Below are 11,409 nucleotides of genomic sequence, written 5' to 3' on the forward strand. Positions count from 1 at the left end.
TTGGAATAGATGTAGGGCTATATTTTCATACTCAAGAAGCCTGTGGGCTTGTATATCTCAAATATCAGGTCCTCGAGCCTTTTAGCAATCCTCTTTTTCAATCTAGGGGAGGAGGGATTTGAAAGTAATGATGAGTAAATACTCCTCTGCTCAAATTGTATTTGGGTTGTTAATTACATGCTTCCTCTGCGAACAATAAAAAATCCCTTCTTTTAGAGTTCTAAATTGACTCATAATGTTTTAGTGCCTGCACATTCTCTTGCCGCCACTTGGAAATCACAGGGCAGGGCAGGCAGCAGCATGTTGCTGAAACAACATGTGTGATCCTTCCACAACGAGGATTAGATGGCAAGGCTGTCAAAAGAGCCCAGTCATTGTTCTGTGAATTACAACATCCTTTAAAAACGAAACACATTTCACCCATTTCAGTCACTGGGGAGGAAAGGACCTTTCTGATTGCACAACCCAGTCAGAGAGTGAAGTAGGTGAGTTCTGAGACATGCGAATGGCTCCTAGTCTTGGATGCTGGTCTGAGGAAAGCCAGTGGCCAAGAGTCCAAATGGGCCATCAGCTCAGAACAGAGTTTCATGATCGGGGAGCAAATATTATAAGCCGTGGCAATTTGTGTCGCAAGCCTATTATTTGTGGACTACATCAGCATCAAAAGCAGAGGCAATATTACATTTAGAAACGTCCATGGAAGTGGGATTCAGATATGCAAAGAACAAATTGTGAAAATAATATATAGTTAGTTTCTCTCTGTATGTGTTCTATAGAACGGGAAGAAATCCTGTTCAGGTATAGTTAACAGATTCAAGAGAATTAAATGTACTGGAAATGAATTCTAAGAAATTCTCCATGAAGAGTGTTTAAAAACTGTAAAATAAAATGAGGACTGTGTAAATGAGGGGGAGAACAGCAACGCGAGTGCAAGGTCAAAGTAGGGAACTAGGAATGTAAGTAAGTGACTTTACTGCTTACAGCCATCAGCCTTCACAATAGAATGTGTACGTACAAACAAGTGAGAAGTTGCCTTGCATTAAAAAACCAAAGAGGTCTTTCCAAGGAAGCAGAGCAGTTCGTTCATTTTCCTAACTTAGGTGGTTTCTCCATACAATTTACACCTCTGGGCTGTAGTTGCTGTAGCTTTCTCTGGCTGCAACCACCATGAATGCCCACTCTGTACATCTGTACAGAGTGGGCACTCTGTACATCTGAATGCCCACTCTGTACATCTGTACATGGTATGATCAGACTAGATAACCTCCTCAGGGTCATGACCCGGATAGCCCAGGTAAGCCTGATCTCGTCAGATCTCAGAAGCTGAGCAGGATCAGCCTTGGTTAGTAATTAGATGGGAGACCTCCAACTAAGGCCAGGGTTGCAGAGGCAGGCAATAGCAAACCATCTCTGAGAGTCTCTTGCCATGAAAACCCCACCAGGAGTCGCCATAAATCAACTCCGAGGGCATTCTCCACACCCTCCATAGGAACCAGCAATGCAAAGTTGGCGCCCTCTGTTTTAGAGGCCATTATAAAAGGAACAGCCTTAACTTTTGCTGAAAAGGCACACACATGATGATGATTATCCTATGAAATGACAATGTCTAAGAACAAAAGCCTTTGAAGAGGGCCACCCAAAGTGCAGGCTTTCCTCAGAACTCTCTTTGATTATGGTTGTTGTGGGTTTTCAGGGCTGTATTGCTGTGGTCTTGGCATTGTAGTTCCTGACGTTTCGCCAGCAGCTGTGGCTGGCATCTTCAGAGGTGTAGCACCAAAAGACACGAGATCTCTCAGTGTCACAGTGTGGAAAAGATGTTGGCAGGTCATTTGTATCTACTCAGGAGGGGTGGGGTTGAGCTGAGTCATCCTGTAAGAGTTTCCCAGGGTGTGGAATGCTAATGGCGGGAGGCTTCACTGTATCCTGAGGAGGTTCTTTTGCATATGGATTGGTGCTTGATGTGCTAATCTTCTCTGCAGGGCTATTGTTGAGTATAGAGTATTTTGTTAGCCTGGTGTTTTTCAGAACTGGAAACCATGCTCTGTTCATTCTTAAGGTTTCTTCTTTCCTGTTGAAGTTTTGCTTATGCTTGTGAATTTCAATGGCTTCCCTGTGCAGTCTGACAAAGTAGTTGGAAGTGTTGTCCAGTATTTTGGTGTCCTGGAATAAGATACTGTGCCCTGTTTGAGTTAGGCTATGTTCAGCCACTGCTGATTTTTCAGGTTGTCCAAGTCTGCAGTGTCTTTCATGTTCTTTTATTCTTGTCTGGATGCTACGCTTTGTGGTCCCGATGTAAACTTGTCCACAGCTGCAGGGTATACGGTATACTCCTGCAGAGGTGAGGGGGTCTCTACTGTCTTTTGCTGATCGTAGCATCTGTTGTATTTTTCGGGTGGGTCTGAATACTGCTTGAAGGTTATGCTTTTTCATAAGCTTTCCCATCTGATCAGTAATTTCTTTGATATATGGCAAAAACACTTTTCCTGTAGGAGACTGTTTTTCCTTGGTTGTTTGATTCATCCTGGGTTTGATTGCTCTTCGGATTTCATTTCTGGAGTAGCCATTTGCCTGAAGTGCATGGTTTAGAGGATTAATTTCCTCATTGAGAAAGTGCGGCTCACATATCCGTCTTGCACAATCCACTAATGTTTTCATTATGCCTCTTTTCTGTCGGGGGTGGTGATTGGAGTTTTTGTGTAAGTACCGATCAGTGTGAGTTGGTTTCCTGTAGACCTTGTGACCGAACTGAGAGTTTGCTTTGCAAATGACCAAGGTATCCAGAAATGGGAGTTTTCCCTCGATTTCTTTCTCCATTGTGAATTGTATGTTCAGGTGGATGTTGTTGAGATGATTCAAAAACCCCATCAATTCTTCCTCTCCATGGCTCCAAATGATAAATGTATCATCCACAAACCGGAACCATACACTAGGTTTGTGGGGTGCTGATTCTAGAGCTGTTTTTTCAAAATGTTCCATGTAGAAGTTTGCTATAACTGGGCTGAGAGGGCTCCTCATGGGCTGAGAGGGCTCCCCATGGCCACCCCCATCCATCTGTTCATAGAATTCGTTATCCCATTGGAAGTAACTGGTTGTCAGACAATGATGGAATAAGGCTGTTACATCCTCTGGGAAAATCTGATTAATAAGTGCAATAGTGTCTTTTTCTGGAACCTTGGTAAACAGGGATACAACATCAAAACTGACAAGTATGTCTACTCTATACTCGACAATAGCCCTGCAGAGAAGATTAGCACATCAAGCACCAATCCATATGCAAAAGAACCTCCTCAGGATACAGTGAAGCCTCCCGCCATTAGCATTCCACACCCTGGGAAACTCTTACAGGATGACTCAGCTCAATCCCACCCCTCCTGAGTAGATACAAATGACCTGCCAACATCTTTTCCACACTGTGACACTGAGAGATCTCTGTCTTTTGGTGCTACACCTCTGAAGATGCCAGCCACAGCTGCTGGCGAAACGTCAGGAACTACAATGCCAAGACCACGGCAATACAGCCCGGAAAACCCACAACAACCATCGTTCTCCGACCATGAAAGCCTTCGACAATACATCTCTTTGCCTACCTTGAATATTTATAAGGGACAGGGGAATGTATCAGTCCTAGATCTTAAGGTTCCTTATCTGCCATATGTGTAGAACACCAAGTTTATTTGAACTGACCAGGAGAGACTGGTCTTAAGTTGCACATTTGGCCTTCGGGGGGGAGGGGGGGCAGGGTTGGAAAGACATCAGCCACACTTGGAGGGTTTTGCTTGTAAGTGCCTTCCTAAAAGGGAAGGTTCTGCTTGGAAAATATGACCCCTGCCCAGGGGTATATTATTCATAAGGCTGAAGCCTGGGGGCCCGTCAATTTTTTTTTGCTGAGGCACTACCCACATAAATTACAATTAATTGATTCTCTTATATAACCTCTATTAATAAGATAATTAACTGCTTCCTTATTGAAGTGAAACAAATTGTCTCTTACATTAAAACAATTATCCATAAATTATATATTTTAACAAATAATACACATTTTATTCACTTAAAATATTACAGTATTGAACAATTATACCCCCAAAATGTGCTTTCCTGAAGAGTTCCACTCACACACAATAAAAATATTTTTAAAATTGTGAATAGAATTCTTCAGGAGACCCTCAAAATGGATATAGGGCTATGTACTGCGGTCTAGTACCTACCGTACCAGGGTCAGGCTGTCACCTGTAGTGGGGTGAAAGACTGAAGTGATGGAGGGGCCTGACATACCTGAAAGCCTAGGGCCATGGGTTAATATGGCCCTGCCCCTGCCAGGATGTGTCCCATTGCAAGCCATGAGCTGGTGCACTTAAAGTGATTAGGCGCTGTGATTTGGCAGGTCCCTGCTTTGAATTTTGCCTCTACTACAAAATCAGTGGTTAAGGGTTAAAATGTTTTTTTTTCTGTTCAGATGCCCCTTCAGAAGAGCATATGATTTATGTCTACAGTTCTTGGTCCCAATAAGCAATGCAGGTGTTGGTGCTCCAATCTCCAGTAGACACTGGAGTTTTTAATCCAGCCATGGCCAAGAACAGCAGCATTTGCGAGTTCCAAGAAACCCTGTAAATAATTGGTGGTTAATGTTAGAAAGTCAAAGTTTTGAGTGGGAGAGAGAGAGAAATGCCAAGAATTGGACCTATCTACAGTTAAGAGTTTGTTTATAAAGAACACTTTGTGTACTCAAGAAAATCCAGTAATGGGGCCATATCTAATTTAGGTATTTATTCATAAAGCTCCCAAACCCTTAATGTGTCAAAGGTCATTTTTTTTCCTCTGATAAAGTCACATTGCTGTGAAACCTACCTGAGGGTTGCAAATACTTAAGAGGCATTAATTAGCTATTGCTCAGCACACTGGATAGAAACCTTTGACTTTGCGGGCTTTTTCCCTTTATGGGTTTAAAGCACAAATAGATTGTAAATGATTACAGGGTTGGAGAAATAATTTTTAAAGCGAGTGCTTTCTTCATTGCCTCAGAAGTGCTCATCTGGAAGGAGGCAACTTCCTCCTTGAACTGCCTACCTAAAAAGTTGGTACGTTTTCTCAGGCCCTGCGGCTTCTGGCCTCCATTTTGTTTTTCTGTGAGGCACGACCATAGCTCAATGGACCAAGAATGTGTCATGTATGCCTGAGGCGCTCAGGTCAGTTCTTTGTATCTCCATTTGAAAGGTGCTGCATAAAAGACCTTTCAAATTCCTGGAGAGCTGCTGCCCCTCAGAGAAAACAATTTGGAGCTATGAGGACCAACAGACAAAATAGAAAACCATTTCATAGGCACTTCTGATGGTTCTGTAGATGGGTATCTATGCACACAGAATCTAGAAGAAAGAAGAATCTAGAGAAAGAGGTTGGGAAATTCCTGGAGATTTGGAGATGGAGACTAGAAAGGAGGAAGTTTGAGGAGGGGAAGGACCTCAGCAAGGTATAATGCCATAGAGTCCACCCTCTAAGGCAGCCATTTACTCCAGGGGAACTGATCTCTGGGTCTTGGAGATCAGTTGGAATTCCAGATCTCCAGCCACCACCAGGAGGGTGGCAACCTTGGAAAGAGGTGCACTGGGGATGAACTACCTCAGGGTCTCGCAAGGCCAAAGGCCTCCAGTATACTGGTTCATATTGTCTGAGGTGAGTGGCCAAACAAGATTTTGCCTGTCTGACCTTCACCTTTGACCTTGAATGCAGAGGCTTAAAAAGTGGACCAGGAAGCCTATTTGCTTAGCTACCTGGGCACCCCCAAGTTATGGTATTATGGGAGACCAAAAAAAAGTCTATGTATGCACTTTGTCCGCCCCATGGATAATGCTGTAAACCTCTATCGTGTCTCTACTCTGCCCTGAGGTTCACTGCGCGACCTTAAGCCCATCATGCTCTCTCAACCTTGCTTCTCACAGGGTTGTTTTGAGGATAAAATGTGGAAAGAAGAACCATGTACAACAACCCGAGCTTCCGGAAGGAAGCATGAGATGAAAAATTCACACATCAGAGAAATTCCCCCAGATACAAGTTTCTCATGACCCCCGTCTAAGGACAACCACCGGGATCTTTGGCACCGGTAAGATTACAGGGACTCCCGGGGGCAGAATTTGAGGTATCGCACCATTTAAAATGTAACCATGCTAGTCAAACAGCAACTGAGCAGAACTGGCTCTAGGGAATAATGCGAGTCACCTCAGGTAGCAAATTTTAGGCACCATGAAAGAGTAGCTGTTGTTCAGTGAATTGTTATATTTTTACTAGGATTTTTCTCCCGGTGTCACCAAAATATCTTCTGCAGGCTCTAAAACTGGGGGGTTCACCTTTCCCCTGCCTCCTTGTCTTTAATAAAGTCACCTCATGGAGCCTGGGAAGGTAAAAGCTTTTTTTATTAAACCAAATGGGACTTTTCCAGGTGGGTCTTTGTGTTGTGACCTTTGCATGAGGAAAAATTAACCACTGCTTCCGAGCAGACCATGCAGGCTGAGGTAGAGGTCATACACGTGCCCTGGTGTTTGGACCACTTTTTCTCTGCTTGAGGACCTCATGAATGAGAGAAACTTGGGCTTATTGCTTGCAGTGCCGAGAGCCACACGTCACAAGATGGCAGGGGAGTCATCAACAGATCCCTTGCTAATTTTTAAAATTTAAATGGCAGACATGTGGGAGAGTTTTTTTTCTTTACTCTTTCCCCCCTCATCTTCATTGCCATCCCTTTCCCCTGGAGCAACAAATGACAGGTTGCTCTGAGGGGGAAAAGGTACAGGAGCTCCATGTATTCATTTTTCCATGGAGCTCAGGGTAACATGCATGGTTATCTATCCTGCTTCACCATTTTGTCTTTTACAGCAACTCTATGAGATGGGTTGATGCTGAGAGAAGCTGACAGGCCCAGTGAGCTTCATGATGCTGTGGGAAGTTGAACCCAGGTTGCCTGAGTCCTAATCTAACAACTGCACCGTACTGGTACAGTCCCACCTCCACCCATGGACTTAAAGTCACTGATATTTGGTCATTTTCCCCATTTGTAAAATGAAGATCTGTGAAATCTCCTTCCATATTGTCATTTGCAGACCAAATGTAACGGGCACTTGAAAACCTTGGAGAATACTCACTGAAGATGCCCTGTTTTTGTAAAATGAAGATCTGTGAAATCTGTGAAATCTCCTTCCATATTGTCATTTGCAGACCAAATGTAACGGGCACTTGAAAACCTTGGAGAATACTCACTGAAGATGCCCTGTTTTTGTAAAATGAAGATCTGTGAAATCTGTGAAATCTCCTTCCATATTGTCATTTGCAGACCAAATGTAACGGGCACTTGAAAACCTTGGAGAATACTCACTGAAGATGCCCTGTTTTTGCATCCCCGCAAATGGAGAAGTAAGATTGGACAAGGGATGGTGCAGAATCTTAATTTGCTTTGTCCCAAGCCCTTGAACCTGCTTGCTGAAAGCAACTTATCTGTGCCCTGTTCTTCTCAAAGGATCACTCAAAATATGCCTTCTGAAGGAAGTTTTTTAGAGAGTGTTTTCGAGGACCAAACAATACATGGGAAGATCTGTTGGGGAGGGGGGGCGTGTGAATTGGAAGGAAGTAGTGTGGGAGGGAAGCAGTCCTACACCAGCTTCTCAATGGCTGTTTCCACACGGCTTACCTTTTGCCGGAACACAGCATCTTCATGCGCGAAATCAAGCCAGGAAGATGCTGTTATCGTGCGATTTTGCGCAAGAACATGCTGTGTTCCAGCAAAAGGTAATCTGTGTGGAAACGGCCAATAGTGGCCAGAATGGAGGGGTTGCTGTTATCCTTTATGATATCCTTCAATTTCTCAGACTTCCAGTACAATCTACAGCTGGCATTGACTGTATACTCCTTTCACTGGGAACCAGAGATAGATATTCTGCATGTTTACTGATTGCCCAGCTCCCCTATGGGTACCCTTTCTGAGTTGGATGAGGTGATCTCAGATGTGGTCTGGAAACACAAAGACTGACTGTTCTAGGGTGCTTCATCCATGCTAAATGCTCTATTTCAGGGCCAGCCCAGGGATTTATAGCTTCCCTGTCAGCCCTGGGCCTCTCTCAGTGACAGGCCCCACATAGGAAATTGTCCACACTTTGGACAATATTTTGCACTGTGCCTTTGAAGGAAGGTCTTGTTTCAGGGTTAGAGATGTATCATGAACCATCGTCTGACTGCTATCTATTGAAGGCCCTGACACCCTTCAAAAAGGGGGGGGGGCTGTTAAAATGGTTCACCCATAAAGGCTCATGGACCCTTCTAGATTCCAACATGCTCTACTGAGGCTGCTGTAATAATACAAGGCGTCTGGCAAGGTGCACTCAATCAACTGCTCAACCAACAGCACCTGCCAGTAATATTTAGATGGTATTTCAAATAATCATGAAAATAGAATACAATTAGTGTAAGAAATTAGCTACCATTTTAAAGTGCTCAGTGCCAAACAATTCATTAATACAATGATTACAATTTATACAGTCATTACAGTACAAGTATTACAAATACAAAATATAAGTATTGACCACGTCCCTGTAAGGTAGTCCAACAGGAGGGAAAACTTCTTTTGTTACAAGCTTAAAGATTGTTTGTTCTTAACATCAAGTCCTGAAGGTTCCCTTGTAAATGTGGAGTGATGTTCCAATCATGCAGTCTATGGTGGACACAGAAGACAACCCATTGGGGCTGGTAGTCGTTGTATGACTGAAATTAACAAGGTTCGTTTTTCTCTCTTCTTCCAAACAGGTGGATATCAAGGAAGGACGGAGGGCCCACTAGGGGCTCTCCCAGCCCTACAAGTTGCCAGCTTGAACATTCAGCTTGTTTCACGGCTCATTACATTTCCTCAGGGGCCAGTCTTGTTACCACCAATGCAAAGCCACAATCAATCAGGAAAAGGTTCACGTGCTGTATTCAGCGCACATTAAGGCGGTCTACTGAGGTTGTGGCAGGAGCTTGGGATGGGAGCTGCTCTAAGACAGTGACAATATTGCCTCTCTCCAAACCTTGGCGCGGAAGCCAGCCCCGTGGTCTACCACAGAGATGGGTGACTAAAGAGGGCTTGAAGATGTCTAGAAAGATGCTGGCAGAAAACTCACTCTGAAACTGGTGCAGCATGCTACAAAGCAGCAATGAGAGCAGCAAAGAAAAGTGATTTCTCTGCAGCCATTGCATCAGCTAATTCATGACCATCCTGATTGTTCAAGGTATCTCAACGTCTTCTGATTCCTAGATCTGAACCTTTACAGTCTCAGGACCAGACAATTAGCTGTGATGCCTTTGCAAAGCTTTTTGCTAATAAAATAGCGTGGATAATCTCTGACCTGGATGCCAGCTGTAATACAGGTGAAGTGGAAGAAATGTACGGACCAATTTGAACCAGTTACCATGATGGTTATTGACAAGATCCTGCCATCTGTGAAGTCCTCCACCTGTGCACTGGATCCTTGCCCATTTTGGCTGTTAACATCATGTAAGGACCACATGAATGAACTGTTGAGGTCTGTCATAAATCAGTCAGTAACTCAGGGCACCTTCCCTCAGCTACTCAAACAGGCGGTTATCAACCAGCTACTTAAAAAAAATAAAATCCCTAGACAAAAATGATGTGGCCAATTACTGCCTAGTTTCTAAATTGCCCTTTCTGGGCAAAGCAATGGAGAGAGCAGTAGCTGACTAGCTCTAGGTCTTCTTGGATAACTCCGGTGCTTTGGACCCTTTCCTGTATGGATTCAGGCCAGGCTATGGGACGGACATGGCTCTGGTGGCTTGAGTTGATGACTGGTGCCTGAATGGAGACAAAGGTCATGCTTCTTTGTTGCTCCTCCTGGATCTATCTGCATCCTTTGATACAGTAGACCATGACATCTTGTTGAGGCATTTGGAGGCAGAAGTGGATATCAAGGGATGTGCCTTGGACTAGTTTAAATAGTTTCTCATGGAATGGGTTGCTGCTGGAGACCAGGGCCGTTTCCACACGGCTTACCTGTGCTCGTAACGTCCCGGCAGATCGCGCAAAAAACACGGAAGATCGCGTTTTCTCCCGTGAGATTTGCACGATGTCACGCGATGTCGCACAAATCTCGCATGAGGAAATACGATCTTCTGCGTTTTTTGTGTGATCTACCGGGACGTTACGAGCACAGGTAAGCCATGTGGAAACAGCCCAGCTGTCTCCAGAGTGGGAGTTATCTTGCGGCACAATCTTATCCATTTTATTCAACCTCTTTGTAAAGGCTTTAGGAGAACTCATTCAAAGCTATGGAACTAGATGCCATCGTTATGCAGATAGCACCCAGCTCTATATCTCACTACCCAAATTGCTGTGGGATGCAGTAGAGATCTTGGGTCGCAACCTGACAGCTGTGATCAAATAGTAGAATGCAATCAAATTGAAACTGAACTTAGACAAGACAGAAGTTTTGCTGCTTGGGAAGGTAGGGAACTTAGAGGACATTGCACTCCCCACTTCCGATGGTGTTCATCTGACCCTTGCAGACTCAGTCAAGAGCCTAGAGGTTATACTGTATCCAGCACTACTGCTAGGAAAACAAATCAAAGCAGCTGCAAAAAATGCTTTCCAGTCTATCCTCTAAGATGGCCCCCTACTTCGACATAGCCAGTCTGGCCACCTGGAGGGCCACACTGCCATGCCGGGCCTTCCCGCCACCATGGTGGCCTCCTCGGGGCCTCCGGTGGGCTGCAACACCACACCGGGTTTTCCCACTTCTGTGGTGGCCTCCTCATGGCTCCAAGGCAAGCCATGTTGCTGAAGACTCACTTTTTATCTCCATGGAGCGGCCTGTGGTAGGGTTGCCATTCCCCCACCGGGGGAATGGGGGATCCCCCATGCCCACTTACATGGCTGGTTGGAGGGTGCGCTCCCCCCCCCCGAGCAGGGAGCGCACTCCCACGCCACGAGAGCAGGTAGCGGCAGTGGAAGCAGCAAGAGCAGGCTCTCACTGCAAGTGTGGCCGCTCGCTCTCGCTGCCATCGCTACCACTGGCTCTCGCCGCTGCTGCTGCCTCTTGCCGCTGCAGCCCCTGTGCGCCAAATGAAAGCAAGTGGACTGGCAGGTGAGCGAGAGGGTGGGCAGGCGGGCAGTGACAGCAACAAGGGCTCCATTTGACACGGGGGCGCCCTTTGACCTCGCGTGATGATGTCACTCACGGAAGTGACGTCAGCACATGAGCTAGGGTAAGTGCTGGCTTCCAAACCCCCTCCGGAAGACTACATGGACCTGGGGATCCCCTATCGAGGGACTCCAGGTCCCTGGCAACCCTAGCCTGCGGGTGGGATAAAAAGTGAGTCATCACTAATATGGCTTGCTTTTATATAGTAGGTTGATCAGTTTCAGCATTTCTTCAACTCTGT

The sequence above is a fragment of the Eublepharis macularius genome, chromosome 12, assembly GCF_028583425.1.
Source record: "Eublepharis macularius isolate TG4126 chromosome 12, MPM_Emac_v1.0, whole genome shotgun sequence".
Classification (NCBI taxonomy): domain Eukaryota; kingdom Metazoa; phylum Chordata; class Lepidosauria; order Squamata; family Eublepharidae; genus Eublepharis; species Eublepharis macularius.